The 17,689-nt window shown below is 42.9% G+C and overlaps 1 pseudogene; it reads left to right on the forward strand.

Moving 5' to 3' along the window:
* Positions 1-3,592: 3,592 nt before the first annotated feature.
* LOC145359375 (U5 spliceosomal RNA) lies at positions 3,593-3,696 on the forward strand (annotated as a pseudogene).
* Positions 3,697-17,689: the final 13,993 nt, after the last annotated feature.

The following is a 17,689-nucleotide window of genomic DNA, read 5'->3' on the forward strand; positions in this document are numbered from 1 at the left end:
TCACCCTGCAAACTATGACACCCTTCCTCACAATCTACCACACCACCGACTTTGGTGTCATCAGCAAACTTACTAATCCACCCAACTATACCCTCATCCAGATCATTAATAAAAATTACAAACAGCAGTGGCCCCAAAACAGATCCCTGAGGCACACCGCTCGTAACCGAACTCCATGACGAATATTCACCATCAACCACCACCCTCTGTCTCCTATCTGCCAGCCAATTCCTGATCCAAGTACCTAGATTACCCCCAATCCCATACATCTGCATTTTCTGCAGAAGCCCACCATGGTGAACCTTATCAAACGCCTTACTAAAATCCATATATACCACGTCAACTGCCTTACCCCTATCCACCTCTTTGGTCACTTTCTCAAAGAACTCAATAAGGTTAGTAAGGCACGACCTACCTGCTACAAAACCATGCTGACTGTCTCTAATCAATTCATTACTCTCCAGATAACTATAAATCCTATCCCTAATAATTCTTTCTAAAACCTTGCCCACAACAGAAGTAAGACTCACCGGTCTATAATTCCCAGGGAAGTCTCTGTTCCCCTTCTTAAACAATGGGACAACATTCGCTGTCCTCCAATCTTCCGGTACTATACCAGAGACCAACGATGACCTGAAGATCAGAGCCAGAGGCTCTGCAATCACCTCTCTAGCCTCCCAGAGAATCCTAGGGTAAATCCCATCCGGACCAGGGGACTTATCTATTTTCAAGCCCTCTAGAATATCCAGCACATCCCCGGTTTAAACTGCAATACTTTCTATTTTACACCCCTGCACCCCAGTGTCCTCCACAGCTACATTCATGTCCCCCTGCGTGAACACCGAAGAGAAATATTGGTTCAATGCCTCTCCAATCTCTTCCGGTTCCACACACAACTTCCCTCTACTGTCTATAACTGGCCCTAATCTTGCCCTAACCAACCTTCTGTTCTTGACATACCTATAGAACGCCTTAGGATTCTCCTTAATCCTATCAGCCAAAGTCATCTCATGTCCTCTTTTAGCCCTTAACTCCCTCTTCAACTCCCTCCTAGCCAATCTAAAGCTTTCTAATGCACTACCTGAGCCCTCAAGCCTCATCCGAACATAAGCCTCCTTTTTCTTCCTAACCAACGAATCAACTTTTTTAGTACACCACGGTTCCCTAGCCCTACCAAATCCTCCTTGCCTGACAGGGACATACCTATTGCAGACCCGCAGTAGCTGTTCCTTGAAAAAATTCCACATTTCGGACATTCCCAGTCCCTGTAATCTCATAGTCCAACCTATGCTTCCTAATTCTCTCCTAAGAAGAAGGTAGCTCCTTTGTTTTAATATTTTTCCCAAAATTGTAATATTTGGGGAGCTAAAGGAGATTCAGGACTTTCACTTGCATCCTTTTTTAAAATTTTTAAATCCAATGTGATGTTTTTGATTTAGGTTGAATCCAGAAATTAAATTAGCACAGTCACTGAGTTGTGTAGAATGCAAAGTGGTGCACTTACAGGAGTGTTCACATTTAGTTTGTATTTCAATGAAAGTGACCTCGAACCTGACTCATTGAACCACATAGCAGTGTCCATGCCATACTACAGAGCCTTGAGCACATAATGCATGTTAACCTTTCAGGGTAGTACTGCAATGTTGGAAGTGCTGTCTTCCAGAGGAGACATGGAATTATTCAAAGAGGAGTCATCCCCAGTGTCATTACTCAACCAATGTCACTAAACATAGGAGAAGGAGTAGACCATTCAGCCTATCAAGTCTGTTCCGCCATTTAATGAGATCATGGCTGACCTGTGGCCTAACTCCATATACCGTTGGCCTATATTCCTCAATACCCTTGCTTAACAAAAAAATTATCTATCTCAGACTTAAAGTTAGCAACTGATCTAGCATCAATTACCATCTGAGGAAGAGAGTTCCAAACCTCTACCATCCCTTGTATGTGGAAGTTCTTCCCAATATCTCTCCTGAATGGTCAGACCCGAATTTTTAGGCGTCGAGAGCTCAGTCTGGGAAATTGTTAACCTAATTTAACCTAAATTAGATAACCTAATTTTTAGACCATATACTCTAGTTCCAGAATCTCCAACCAGTGGAGATAGTTTATCTTTACTCTGTCTTTTCCTGTGGGTATCTTGAAGATTTTGATCAGATAACCGCTTAAGCTTCTAAATTCTAGAGAAAACAGGTCTAATTTGTATAATCTCTCCTCATAATTAAACCCCTGAAGTCCGGGTATCAGTCTTTTAAACCCATGCTGCACTCTCTCCAAGGACAACAAATCCTTCCTAAAATATGGCGCCCAGCTCAGCTCACAGTATTCCAAGTAGGGTCTAAGCAGGATCTTGTATAGCCACAGCATATCTTCTGTATCTTTATATTTTAGTCCTCTAAATATAAATGCCAGTATTCCATTTGCCTTCTTGATTATTTTCTGCACTTGTATGCGGCATTTTAAAAATCCGCACACCGGAACTCCCAGGTCTCTTCAGACATCTACTGTATTTAACTTCATATAGCCTAGAAAGTACTCTGATCAATCCTTTCTCGGTCCAAAATGAATAACCTCACTCTTGCTTAGATTGAAATCCATCTGCTGCAGTTTTGCCCATTCACCTTGTCAATTAACATCCCTCTGTAGTGTCATGCTATCATCAACACTGTCTGTAATGCTGCCTAATATTATGTCATCAGCAAACTTAGATATACGACTTTCTATGGCATTAAGTGGAGGTGCCGATGTTGGACTGTGGTGGGCATAGTTAGAAGTCTCACAACACCAGGTTAAAGTCCAACAGGTTTATTTGGTATCACAAGCTCTCGGAGCACTGCTCCATCATCAGGTGAGTGAAGGAGCAGCTGATGAAGGAGCAGTCCTCTGAAAGCTTGTGATACCAAATAAACCTGTTGGACTTTAACCTGGTGTTGTGACACTTCTTTCTATGCCATTATCCAAGCTATTAATAAAAAATGTGAACAACTGAGGCTCCAACACAGATCCTTGTGGGACACCACTCACCACAACCATCCAATTTGAGTACCTACCCATTATCCATATTTTTTGTTGCCTGCCACCCAACCAATTTCCCAGCTTTTTCAGTAATTTGCCCTCAATTCCATGGGTTTTTACCTTAGTTAACAGTCTCGTATGTGAGACTTTATCAAGGGACTTCTGGAAGTCTATATAAGTAAAGCCTTAGACATTCCTCTATCTACTACCTTAGTCACTTCAATAAATTCAATGTGGTTTGTCAGGCATGACCTATCTCTCCTGAACCCATGCTGGCTCTCTATGATTAACTAACATTTTTTGAGGTGTTTAGTTATCCTACTCATGATTATAGTCTCCCAACAATTTCCACACCACAGATGTTAGGCTAACTGGTCATAATTCCCTGGATATCCTCTTTTGCCCTTCTTAAAAAGCGTAATGAAGTGAGTAATTTTCCAATTCAGGAGCACAACTCCTGAATTTGAGGAACTCTAAAAGATCATGGTTAGGACATCAACAATCTGTTCCCCTACTTCCTTTAACAACCTTGGATGAAATAGGTTATCTATTGCTGTTCTTGAAGCTGCTTTAAGCTGTGTTCTGGTTTCTCTTCAGATCGTATAAATCTTTTGCCTTTTACTAAAGGTTTCCCTAACTTGCAACAGCATGTTCCAAAAGTATTTAATTGCCTGGAAGGCACTTTGAGACATCCTAACATTATGGCATGTGCTGTATAAATGAAAGTCTTTCTTCCTTAGGGGGGCTCAAGGTAGCTAGAAATATGAAATTGAAAATCACAGGGCACTAATTATTCACAACTAAAGTCCCCTAGTGGCTTAAACATGTAAATGTAAGACAGTAAGGTGGTATAGATCTCAGCGATTCTCCCAAAAAATTCGAAGTGTTTAATTCTCAGTGTTGAATTCAGGTAAAAACTGGAGTAAATCACACTGGTTTTTACAGCGGGAGTTTCAAAATGAATCTCCCACATTCTGTGAACTGCAGAGTGCCTCAGCGTGAATCAGTCCAAAAATCAGTGGATGGGGCATATTCCCACTGGAGAGGCCTGCAGCGCTTAACGGGCCACTGCTCATCTGCTGATCTGTCAGCACCGAGATTGGTGCATGCGCAGTGGCCCCACACTGCTGACCTCCTGATAGCTTGCATTGCCCACACACATTGCCAGCCCTCCGAACCCCACAGCCCATTCATTGGCCCCCCCAGGCCAGCCTCAGCACCCCCCCTACCATTCCCCCAGCTCACCTTGATGCCCTCCCATCTCATAGCTGTGATCTCCCAATTCTGCCCCCGCCCGATCACCTCCTGCCCCACCCCGGCAGCCCCAAACCCCCCCCTCCGCCATTCTGATCTTCCCCTCAGCCCCGACCCCATCTCCCCTCCTCCTCCAACCTCCAACTCTGATGGCCAGCCCTGATCTCTGGCATCCTTCCCTCTGTCACTCAGCCCAAATACAGAATGGCAGCTGAAACCCCCCCCACTCGCACCAATCGCTCCTCCCAGAGGATCCACCCCTGCCCCATTAGGCCCTTATCTCTTGGCATGCCCTATGCCTAGTGGGCAGTGCCAAGGTGCATTCTGGGCATTGGCACTTTGCCTCCTTGGGCAGTGCCAGAGAGCCCAGGCTGGCACTGCCAAGTTGACAATGCCCAGGGGCATCACACTAGTTCCAGCCCTCGAGAGGGGGCCTTGACGGCCTCCACTCCAATGGGATTGGGTTGCCAGCTCCCTGCAAATGCGGAGCTATACTAAACCCTGTGGAAGAGAACCACTCCTGGCAGGGGGGAAGATACTAGCGGGCCTGGAGATTTCACTGCCGTTTAATTGACATTTAAATGAACATTTGTATAATTTATTCAGCTCTGCGCTGATTTCTGGTGTGGAGTTGACGCCAGGAATCCGGCGCTCAGAGACTCACGAAGGCCCTTGCAGCTAGTGGGAAGCCTGTGAAATGGCCCCCACTCGAGTCTCCCCGCCTGCTGCATTACAAAAGCAGCACAGCAGGATGGGAGAATCGCCCCCATTAAACTTCTTCAGTTCAGTATTAGTCTATAATTTTTCAGCTAATCCAAATGCTGATGGGATCTGAGAGTGGGGCAAGGGGTATTTCCTGTGCAACAATTATCTTTAATGGCCGGGGGTTTTGCATTCAGTGACATCTGAATGTCACCAGTGATTCATTGCTGTTGAACTTTCTAGTTTAAAGTTTATTTATTAGTCTCAAGTAGGCTTACATTAACACTGTAATGAAGTTACTGTGAAAATCTTCTAGTCGCCACACTCTGGCACCTGTTCAGGTACACTGAGAGAGAATTTAGCATGGTCAATGCATCTAACCAGTGCGCGTTTCAGACTGTGGGAGGAAACCGGAGCACCCGAAGGAAACTGATGCAGACACAGGGAGAACGTGCAGATGCCACTCAGAGAGCGACCCAAGCTGGGAATCGAACCCGGGTCCCTGGCACTGTGAGGCAGCAGTGCTAACCACTGTGCCACCATGCAGAAAACAAGGAAGTGTAAATCTGACTATTCACACAGAAAATAAACTAAAGAGAAGAAAGATGGGATTAAGAACGAGGCAGATAGCAGAACAGAATTTTTTTTAAGAATAATAAGTTTACTCTTTTCTAAAAATTTCCAACAATGATTAAAATATGAAGGAATTAGAATGATGAATTACTTGTTGAGCTTTGGGAAGGCTGCTCCTCAAGGAATCTGTCCTCAGGGTGGTAGAATGCTCATCTCAGTTACATAACAGTCTGCCGGACACTTGGATATACAGGATAGGGAGAAAAGTGCTGTCATCTGTACCCATTAAAGTCAATCTTTCTAGTTTAATTCAGTCACAACTCCAATGTAATGTTCTGTTCATTCAGCTGTGCATAATTAAAAATGATAACACCTTATTGATGAAATTTAATGAAAATTAATAAAGCAAATTGGGAGGACGCATGCTCTCACAGAATATGTTTGTGCAACTGTGTGAGTGCAACACATTCCTTTGAAAACCATGATTGATTCCATTTATTGCAAGGTTAGATACATTCATGCTATTTAACATGATTGTGCATTTTATTTTGACATTAAAATCAGGTGATGTGCATTAGAATAAACTAACATTTTCAGTTTGCAAAACTACCTGAAGTACTGCCGAGTAATAATATATGTCGTTGATGCTTTTTGTCTTGCACCTATCAGGACAGATTCGCAAGAATACCAATTGTAAAGGCAACAACTATTTATCCTGCTTGGGAGAAGAGTGCTGATTGGTTAGCAAGTAGACTCTGATTGGTAGAGGTGTTGCCATGGGGAAGGACAGATTTGCAAGAATGAAAATTCTAAAGGTACAGCTGTTTATACTGCTTGAGAAAAAGACTGTTGATTGGTTAGTAAGTGGACTCTGATTGGTAGAGGCATTGCCATGGAGAATGCACCAGAGAATAGTTAACTGCCAAGGTTTTGTTTAAGTTCCAACCAGGCAGAGCGACTGTATGAAGGCATTGCCCAGGGTAATGAACCATAAATTTCTGTCCTCCAAGCTTTTGTTTAATTGAAAAAGGCACAATGCATGGATATGCTCCTTTTATTTGAAAAGGACAGGGCCCCGTGTGTGAGTATAAGTAGCTTCTAGCATGTGTAAGTGAGCCACTCTGCGAGCCCAAATGGCAATCTTAAATTGGTTGTCAGTGTAATTCTTAACCCAGTCAGGATATTTTAGCAAGTGTTGTCCAATCGCAGAATCACATCTATTGTTGAACACTATGGGCAAAATCTTACCAAAAGATAGCCGAGTGTTGTTTCTGGTGAGAAAGCTGGAGTGTTTCTCTCCAGATTCTACCAAAAGAAAATCGAGTCGTGATTCACAGTGTCATAGATGTGGGCAGGGCTTAAACATGCCAACACATCCCAGCTGCTCATGTTGTAGGGGGAGAGGTATTTCTTTGAAGGACAACCTTATCAAAAGTGCAATCAACCCCCACCCATCCCATCAGGAGTTCCTCTCGCTCCCCCCCCAAATCAGAGCGAGCTGTACCTCTGACCCTGTCAACCTGTGGTATCATCTGCCCTTTCTCTTGTCCCCCCCACCCCAGTCATCAGCCCCTTTCCCCCCCACAGTTGGAACCAGCAACCCCCCACTCATCGAGCCATTCCCAGCTCACAAGCACAGCAGGATTAACTCCTCCCATAAGGCTCCTCCAGGACATGCCCCTTGGCAGAGGTTGGCACTGCTAATTGGCACTGTCAGAGTGACACTGCCAGGCCAGCATGGTACCAACCTGGCAATGCCAACCTGTGCCAAGGGGCAGTACCAAAAGGCATTGCCTGGCCATGTCCCTCATCCTCCAGGGGCTATATTTATCTTTACGGCCTTGGGGAAATCCCCTGGGCAAATTCACATCTGTGTGAATCTGATGCGATCCACACTGATGTGGTGTCATATTGATGCGGTGTCAATATCTGGCAGGGGGGAATCAAGGTATAATAGGTGGGTATGCTAATGTATGCAAAGCAGGTTCATACCCACTATGGATGTGAATTTGATGACGTTACTAGTGTAGGTTGGAGAAAATCTGAAGTTGTGTTGTCGCTGTCAAAAACTGACTTACGGATCTTGAACCCCACCAATATATGCATAGACGCTTGCTAAACCATCCCTTGGTGCATTTTTCATGGCAACACCTCTACCAATTTGAGTCCACTTCCCGACAAATCAGTGCTCTCTTTTCATCTGCTATAAATAAATCTTTCTTACCTTTTCCCAATGGTACTCTTCCAAATCTGTCCTGATGAGTCCAAGAACAAAAACTTTGACAGCATGTCTCTTTTTTTCAAGCAATATTCAAATGCTGTACTACCAAATGAATATTAATACTCACCACTGTAAGGTGGCATTATAGTTATTTGATGAGACTCATACTCCAAAGGCCTGAGTAGTGTCTCAGGGATTGAGTTCAAATCCTGACACAGCAGCTGGGGTATTTAATTTCAATTGGTTAAATAAATCTGGAGTATAAAGCTAATATCAGTAATGGTGACCATGACATTAAGCTGGACTGTGGTTAGAACCAATCTGCTTCACCAATGTTCTTATTCAGTCGGGTTTATATGTGATTCTGTACATAGCAATGTGGTTGACTCTCAACTGTTCTTTGAAAAGGCACACTACTGCAACAGAATACAATAAGAATAAAACTGGTTGGACTATCTACCTGTCACAGATGTATCGGTCCATGACAGTATTGTTAGGAGCGGCAAGCACCTAGAAGGCAGCAGGCACATGGGAACATCTCCACCTCTGGGTCTCATACACCATACTTGGCTGGGTCAAAATCCTGGAACCAGCTACCTAACAGCGCTGAAGAGGAGTACTGTCACTGCACTGTGGTTCACAAAGGCGGAACATCACCACCTTCCCAAAATCAAATAAAAAGGGGCAATAGAAATTGGCCTTGCCAGAGGTGCCCACATACTGTGCAATAATAATAAAAATTTAGACATGACTGCTTCCATAAAATACTTGGTTAATAAAATATTCACACATTAATGCAAAGCCTAGGCTATCAATCCATTGAATTGCACATATTATTTTTGAGCACACAAACTAGGCTAATGGGCTGATGCAGTTGAATGATCCAATCCTCTGGATGGAATGCTAGTCTTGGCTACTTGTTCAGGTAAAAGTGCAAGAAATCCTCTTGGGTTCCTGACCAACTTTCCTCCCTTAACTAGTACAAACATTATTCAACTTATTGCTATATATGAAATATTGCTAACACAGAGAAGTTGCAGTGTTTACTTACATGTAACTGGAATTTAAAGTCCATTGCAGGGAACACACTGAGGTGCATCTCCTAGTATGAATGCACACACGTTAATAAGGTTCCACTCGTCTCACGAGGATCTCAAAAGTTTGTGAAAATCAATTCAGAACTCATTTCTCCAAAAGCCAGTGGATGCTGGGCAAATGCAACTTGAGATCACAAAATCCTACCGTGCAGGAGGCCATTTGGCCCATCTGGTCTGCACCAACCACAATCCACCCAGGCCCTATCCCTGTTCATTTACCCGATCTAGTCCCCCTGAAAATAAGGGGCAATTTAGCATGGCCAATCTACCTAACTGGCACATCTTTGGGCTGTGGAGCAAACTGGAGTATCTGGAGGAAACCCATGCAGACACGGGGAGAACGAGCAAACTCCACACAGACAGTGACCCAAGCCAGGAATTGAACTTGGATCCTGGCATTGTGAGGCAGAAGTGCTAACCACTGTGCCACTGTGCTGCCCATTTGAGTTAGGTAGGGATATGGTTAAATGAAGATGGGATACATTTTAGCTATGCTCTGCTTGGAGTAGGCCTGAAGACTGAATGGTCTACTCCTCTAATGTTTCCTATGTTCCGATATAACTCCTTCCTAAGAGATTTTTTTTGGACAGTTTTTTTATTATTTTGAAAATGTTTGTCTATATTCAGGACAGGTTCAGACAATGTTTGCACTGTGCCGTGCTGTCCACGGCCCTATGATCCAATTATACAATTCACTTCAACCTTCTGAAAACCCATAACCCAAATTACTTGGTACCCGAAGCTACTGCACCCTCCTATTTTCGTTCTTGCAATCAAGCATCGGATGCAGTGAGGGTGAATGAAAGCGATCATGTTTGCTCAAGATGTTTGGATAACTTGTCTTTGAAAGATTTTCCGTTGATGCAAGTGGGCGGCTACCAGGGTCAGTACAGGTTACGGAGATGATACGAAGCAGCAATGGAGTGGGTGGAAGGTGTGGGAAGTAGTATGAGGCAGACAAAGGGTGGGCGTGAGGGTTTTAAGCTGCATGTAAGTGCAAGCAAGAGAAGGGGAAGGAGTTTGAAAGAAAGATTTCAGCTACGTATAGGGAGTCTGCAAAGGAAACGAGAAGGCCGTTTCAATATGACGGTGAGAAAATGGGTGTGCAAGGCAGACATTGATGGGTTATTTGTAATTGAAATAATAACTGAAAATCTGTGACAACAATTGTTTGACATCAATCATTTAATCAAGTTAAAAGGCTTCAACATTCTTGTCTTCAGTAACAGGAGAGCAGAAGTTTAGAAATAATTACTGATTATTTAAATGAACGTTTTCATTACCTTTTTCAAGTTGAAATTTAGCTTTCTCTACCAACATTAATTGACGTATACATTATATATAGGGAGCATATATGTGGGTTAGTGAGTGAAAGGTGAAGTCAGTCAAACACTGGTTGACACTCTGATTAATTCTCAGCTCATTTACTCAAAAATTGGAAGCCAAACCTCCACTGATATGTTGCTCTGTTTACTAGATATAAACACGGAGGCAGGAGAGTACCAGCCACATGGCCTACCAGGGTAAGAATCCATGCCACTTCTTGCTATGAGACCTGGGGTGTCTCTTCTCTAAAATCAGCGGTGCTGGCAGCAGAGCTGCTGGTGGTAGTGTATCAACTCTGCCTCACATCACTACACTGAACAAAACACTCCTTTTCTGGAAGCCGGGTAAAAGATGATGGCATCAATTTTGAAATCTTTTCATTATAAAAGGTGGTTGCGTATTGTTAATGTCACTGGGCTGATCTAGTAATCCAGAGGCCCAGGCTAATACTCTGGGAATGTGGTTCAAATCCTACATGGTAGCTGATGGAATTTAAATGTAATTAAAACATCTAAAATTACCAGATGCCATGTGGGATTTGAATCCATTTTTCCCAAAACATTAGCCTAAGCCTCTGGATTACAAGACCATTGACCGTGCATGGAAAGCCTACAGTGCTGAAGGAGGCCATTCGGCCCTGGAACTTCTCCTTGATAGCACTGTGGGTGTACCTACATCACAGAGACTGCAGAGGTTTAGGAAGGCTTTTCACCACCACCAAGACATGGGTAACAAATACTGACCTAGCCAGTGACACCCAGATTCTGCGAAAGAATTAAAAATAAATAAACAGGGTACTACTGGTGCCAGTAGTTGTCCCTCTCCTGCTTTATTTTTGTTGATCCTGCTCACAAAATTGGATCTTTCAAAAGATTTTATTCATACAAGGTGCTGATTCGTTTAAATTTATTTATTAGGTCACAAGTAGGCTTACATTAAAAGTGCAATCAAGTTACCTGAAAATCTAGCCACCACACCTAATCAGCAGGTTTATTGGACTGTGGGAACAAACTAGGGCACCTAGAGGAAACCCATGCAGACACAGGGAGAACATACAGACTCTGCGTACACAGTGACCCGAGCTGGAATCGAACCCGGGTCTTGGTACTGTGAGCCAGCAGTGCTAACCATTGTGCCCAGGGCAAGCACATTGAAAGCTTCTCGCTGATCCCTGGGCGGGGGTATGAACTTCCAGTTGGGAAGACATGTCAGTTATAAAAAGAAAGGCCAGTAAAAACTCTGCTGGTTTTCAGCACAGTTGGGCTGCTGGGTGACAGTGATAGGGACATTGCACTGCAACATTGGATGTCAGACTGGTCTTGTACCTGGTGTTGTGAGACTTCTTCCTGTGAATGAGAGCAGGCTTGGCCAGTGCAGAGAGGGGAGACACCAGCTGAGAACAGCAATAATGTGATTTATACACAGTGATAAAAAGCAGTGACAAGTTATCAAAGGCTCCATGTAAAGTGTTCTTTCCCAGTCCACATCAATGCACTACATGTAAATTATTTTCCTCTTCCTTACTTCAAAGTGTTGGGCCACACGTGTTGCAGTTCTAAGGGCACACAACAGTATTTTTAGCATGGCCATTAATCATGCACAATCCTAGATGCCGTGGGAAATTTGACTAAAAGAAGCATCACAGAAAAATCTCTCACTGACAATCCATGTAGGTACATTCCAGCAGTGGATAACTCAGACGTGCAAACACCGGTTGAATTTTTTTTATTAAGAGACCTCGAAAATGATAGTTTTTTTTTAACCCAGCAGTTGAATTGTTCCCCGTCCCCTGTCACGTGGCCATTGTAGTGTCTCTTACCATAGCTGTGAGATTACTTTGTTCAGTCCAGATGGGCAATGAGACCAGTGACGTTCTGTCCCACAGCAGGTTATGCCTTTAGTAGATTATTTTGAGCTGAACAAGCTAATGGCCGTGCACAGCAATATATGTCCGTCACCTTGCAAACAAATTCTTTGCAATTTACTTTCAAAGCAAATTAGAAGCAAAATGAAAGTATTTTGAAACTGATGTTTCAAAACTCATTTTTATGAATTAAATTGAGTGATTTTTATGCTGTGTAAATCTTCATAGAAACCTAACCAAATTTCTTGTCTGCAACATCTGAATGCTACTAACATATTTAATTGCCAAGCATCCTTCCTGTTTCCTTTTGCCTCAGCGACTGCACTGCTTATAGAATATTTTTAACCCAAGATTTTGCCACTATCTTATCGCACATCAACATCTAAGCATTGACATTTTACCTGGTATTCTATTGATTTCCACATCAAAGAAGCACTGTCTCTGCTCTAGATCTGCTAATGCCAAATTCATCGGTTTCTAACATTTGAAGTAAAACAACACAAACAAAAATACATTTTTGTGTATGAGTAACTGTTTCATTTAACCTTTGTTTACAGGTTCTTGGATTTGACCATTAGACTATGGTTTGTAAAGTGTACGATGTGTGATACGGGAATGGAGTTTCGTATCGTTCTTGTCTGATCTGACTAGACCATTGTGAGATATTTACAATAAATTGACACATTTTAGAACATTGCTGCTACATTCATAGGCAGGATATTTACCAGAAGACAAAAGACAAGATTATGTATGTAGGGGATGCATGGTATCACAGTGGTTAGCGCTGCTGCCTCACAGCACTAGGGACCCGGGCTCAATTCCCCAGCTTGGGTCACTGTCCCTGTGGAGTTTGCACATTCACCCTATGCCTGCTTGGGTGTCGTCTGGTTTCCTCCCTTGGTCCAAAGCTGTGTGGGTTAGGTTGTTTGGCCATGCTAAATTGACCCTTAGTGTCCCAGGATGTGTAGGTTCAAGAAATGACTCAAGAATAGCTTCTACCCTGCTGCTGTCAGACTTCTGAATGGACTTACCTTGCATTAAGTTGATCTTTTTCTATACCCTAGCTATGACTGTAACTCTACATTTTGCACTCTCTTGTTTCCTTCTGTATGAATGGTATGCTTTGTATAGCATGCAAGAAACAATACTTTTCACTGTATGTTAATACATGTGACAATAATAAATCAAATCAAAAGGTTAGAGGGATTGGCGAGGTAAATATATGGGGTTATGGGATAGGGCCTGGGTGGGATTGTTGTTGATGCAGGCTCGAATGGTCTCCTTCTGCACTGTAGGGATTCCATGATATAAACTTGAAGCCATCTCAATTTATGGATAGAAGCAGAAAGTAAAACACTTCAGATGCTGGACAAACTGCATTATGCCTGAAATAGGCAGATCTATTGTGCTCCCATTTACATTACAGGCCTCTCTGAAAATTGGTATCAAACAGGCCTTGGATGTGAATGGAGTGGCTAAGGAACTTTCAACACTCCAACACCACCCTACATACACCCCTGTCCCCTAACTGTCCTTCTGTTGTCACTGTGAGCTGCTGTTACTCTGGTGAGAAATGGTTAATGGACAGTTAAAAATTGTGCCCCTATTTCTTCAATTTTGTAGCAATTTGATTTAATAATTCAATAATAAAATTCAAGTCATCTGCTCAAAAAACATGCATTAAATTCATTAATTGTAAAAATTACTTGCCTGATAGGCAGTCCAACTTTAAGCTTTAGTTGCACCTTCTCACTATCATTTCCTCTCTCTACACCAATACTGATGTGGTCAAAGTTTCTCTGAACTTTTTAAAAATCACTCTTCCTAGGTTGAAAGTTTGGTGTATTAGGTGGTTTTTCTCCTTCTATGGGTGGGATTTTCCGGTCGCCTAAGACCGGAAATTTGCACCCAAGCTCAACAGACCTTAAAAAGTTCTGCTGACTTTTCCATCGCGCCCACTACGATTCCTGCAGCAGGCGAGACAGGAAACTTTTTGCTGCGCTCTCATCCATTCTCACGCTGAGAATGAGAGCCCAGAATACCTTACAAAAGCAAAATACCATGGATGGAATCATAACATTATAGAATAGTTGAACTACAGAAGGAGACCATTCAGCCCATCATGGCTATGTTGCTCTGTAGCAGAGCAAATCACCAGTTGTCACTTCCTGCCATTGCCCCATAGCCCTGAAAGTCTTCCCACTTCAGAAAATGGTCCAATTCTCTCTTGAAAACTACTGGAAAAAAGCCTAGTTGGATTTCACGTGTACACTGTCGATACCCAGCTCTACCTCACTTGGCCTCTGTCCACTACATCTAACTTATCATGCTGCTTGTTCAGTATTAGGTAAGAAGAATTTCCCTCCTGTGAAATATTAGGAAGAACAAAGCTATTTTCTTTAATCCTTGCCACAAACTCTGTTTTCCAGTCACCATCCCCTTCTCTGGCCATCGTCTAAAGAATGGGTTTGGTTGCAACCTCAGCATCCTGTGCAAGGCCACACTGTGTACAGTTCTGGTCACCCTTTTACAGAAAGGATATTATTAGACTGGAAAGAGCACAGAAGAGATTTACTAGATTGCTACTGGGACTTGATGGTTTAAGTTATAAGGAGAAGCTGGATAGACTGGGACTTTTTTCTCTAGAGCGTAGAAGGCTGAGGGGTGATCTTACAGCGATCTATAAAATAATGAGGGGCATAGATCAGCTAGATAGTCAATATTTTTTCCTGAAGGTAGGGGAGTCTAAAACTGGAGGGCATAGATTTAAGGTGAGAGGAGAGAGATGCAAAAGTGTCCAGAGCGGCAATATTTTCACGCAGAGGGTGGTGAGTGTCTGGAACAAGCTGCCAGATTAGTAGTAGAGGCAGGTACACTTTTGTCTTTTAAAAAGATATATGGGTACGATCAGTATAGAGGGATATGTGCCAAATGCGGGCAATTGAGACTAGCTTAGGGATTTAAAAAAAGGGCAGCATGGACAAGTTGGGCCAAAGGGCCTGTTTCCATGTTGTAAACCTCTACGGTTCTGTGACTCTATCCTAATTGGCCCCGAGCTCAGCTTCTGACCCCATATGCAACTCTAAACATATATTAAATACTCAAGTATTTAAACATGCACTCCAGAATCCACATGTGAAAAGGTGTGGGTAGGACTTATTGTCTATGTTCCTGAACTGGAAAAAATATAGTAGCTGTAATTTCCTGGCCGTTCACACTGGCGGGATCTTCCAGTCCTGCTCAGGATGTAGTGTCACTGCGGGTCTCCCAGCGGCAAGGGGTGCATTCAATGGGAAACCCCATTGACAACGGAGGGACCAGAAGGTCCTGTCGCCAGCCAGTGGTGGGCCTCCTCCACTGCTACAGGTTGCGTAGAAAATCCCACCCAGTGTACTTTTGGAGGTCTTGCTACCTGAGATTAGAATTATTAATTGTATTTTATACAGGTTGTGGACATTCACTTGCTCTCCTATTAATAGGAAGTTAGGTGGCGTATGTTTGTTATGCGTATCTCTGTAAATAAAAGCCCAAAAAGAGATGTGCAATGAATGTCTGCAGTTCTATCCTTTACCACCAGACTTTCTGGAGCTTAACAAAAATGTCAGTCACGTCCATGTAATGGTCTAGACTTTTTAAAAGAATTTCCACTGTGCTGGGTAACTGATCTCAGCTCTACCCATGAGGGGCAAGGCTTGCAATGTCCAGACACTTCCCAATTAGTGAGGGTTTGAAAATAGACAGCCAAGTCAGGCTCTGGACCTTGTAACAGTTGCGTTAAATGCAGCAGTGGTAATAGCACAGGAGGGAAGCCTTTTTGACTGGGGAGTGGTATGCATCAAAATGAGATATAAGACAGAAAACAAGATCCTTGGTATGGAACATTGGAGCGAAAGGGCAAATTCTAAATTATGAAGGCTGTACATATCTTTGGTGTCCCCTTTGTGGAAAGCATGACCCATTGATATGGCGGAGCAAGAAAGATGGTGCAATAGATAGACCCATGGAATGGAAATTGAGCTCCCAGCTTCTCTCTTTGCTAGCAACAACAAAGAATGACGTGTGTGCCACATCTTTCCACAGGAACAATTGAGGGAAACGTGCCTTAAATGTCATGTTTTAAAACACATTGTAATCAGGCACTTTCAAACAAAATGGGGTCTGAAATGATAGGTCTTTAAGAAACTTGATGCTACAGTTTTTTTATGTCTTGGTTCTTTATAACTATGAATAGGCAAGTTGTCAGTTAGCACATCTCAGTAATCTATAAACATCTCACACCTTTTGAGTTGTGAAGTCAATGGTCCCAGGCATTCAGTGGGAGGTCTGACACACAACAGAGTGAGAGACAAGACACACAGAAACAGACTGTTTAAGACAAGATGACTGAATGATGTGGCATGTTTTGTAGCTTTATATTATTGTATGACAATAAAGTGTAACCTCGAAGCTAATCATTACTGCTAGTCAGCATACTGTGAAAAAAATGCATACTGATTCATATCAACTCTTTTTTCACAAGTGTTTGCTCACTCCTCCTTTGAAGAGATTGAGGAAATATTTTGTGCAAATGTAAAGCTAAATCAGATCACAACAGGTTACTATTGCTGCATTCCCAGCTTACACCAATTGGTAGAAGATAGTGAGAATAAACTCGTAGGAGACATGAGTCTCAAGGGTGTGACCCTTGAAGTGGGGAGTGGGGCGGGGGGGAGGAGCAGGTTCTTTGGGCCGTGTGACTGGCAGGGACCCTATGGATCAGCCCAGCAGGAAGCTGAAGGAATTAGCAGGAGGGTGTGGACCATGGGTCGAGAAGGGACTGGCAGATGGAGCCCGGGACTCCAAAGGAGCAGTCACACTTGTAGTCTAGTCTTAATCTGATGTTGTTATATATAATGATTTTGTTGGCAATAAAACCTTTATTGTTAAAGCTGCGTTGAGTCGCCCTCAATGTATTACATTGGCAACGAGGTAAAACATCAAAGTTGTCGGAGATCGCAGTGTCCAGCTAGAGGTGGAGGAAACTTCAGCATTGAGAAGGTACACTTATTTTGCAATGAAAAGGAAAGATCTAACAATTTGACTCAGAGGTCGATGACTGGGAACAATGTACAGAAAGACTGTGATATTACTTTGTTGCAAATGAAATAACCACAATAAAGACAAGGGAAAGTTATATTAGCTAAGATCAAGTGTAATATTGACATGCTGTACTTGGTTGAAGTCATTAGGTTACATTTTAGTTTCATTTGAAGCAATTTTTAAAAGTGGCATCTCAGCCTTTTGGCTAAGATGCAAATGAGATCAAGTCTCGGAGTAGAAGCTATGCCTACTCCAATCAGCCTAAGACTGATTAGCCTAGATCAAGCCCCAGACAAGAGGTGAGAGCCCTGTCTTGTCAGCTTGGATCGGGAATGTCTCAACTCGTTGAGACTCTGAAATGGACTTGATTAGATTGAATTGGAATAAAAACTAACAGTCTGTAACTCTCAGACTTACAGCTTAGTGAGAACATTAACATCGCTCCAGACATGAAGTCCTTTGACTAGATAGTGGAGCTGGTCAAGAACCATTGTAAGCCCCACCCCATGATCATTATGCTTAGATACAAGTTCCACACCACCATCCGTGAGCCAGGAG

Source organism: Carcharhinus amblyrhynchos, chromosome 27 (assembly GCF_965287045.1).
Source record: "Carcharhinus amblyrhynchos chromosome 27, sCarAmb.v2.hapA, whole genome shotgun sequence".
NCBI lineage: Eukaryota > Metazoa > Chordata > Chondrichthyes > Carcharhiniformes > Carcharhinidae > Carcharhinus > Carcharhinus amblyrhynchos.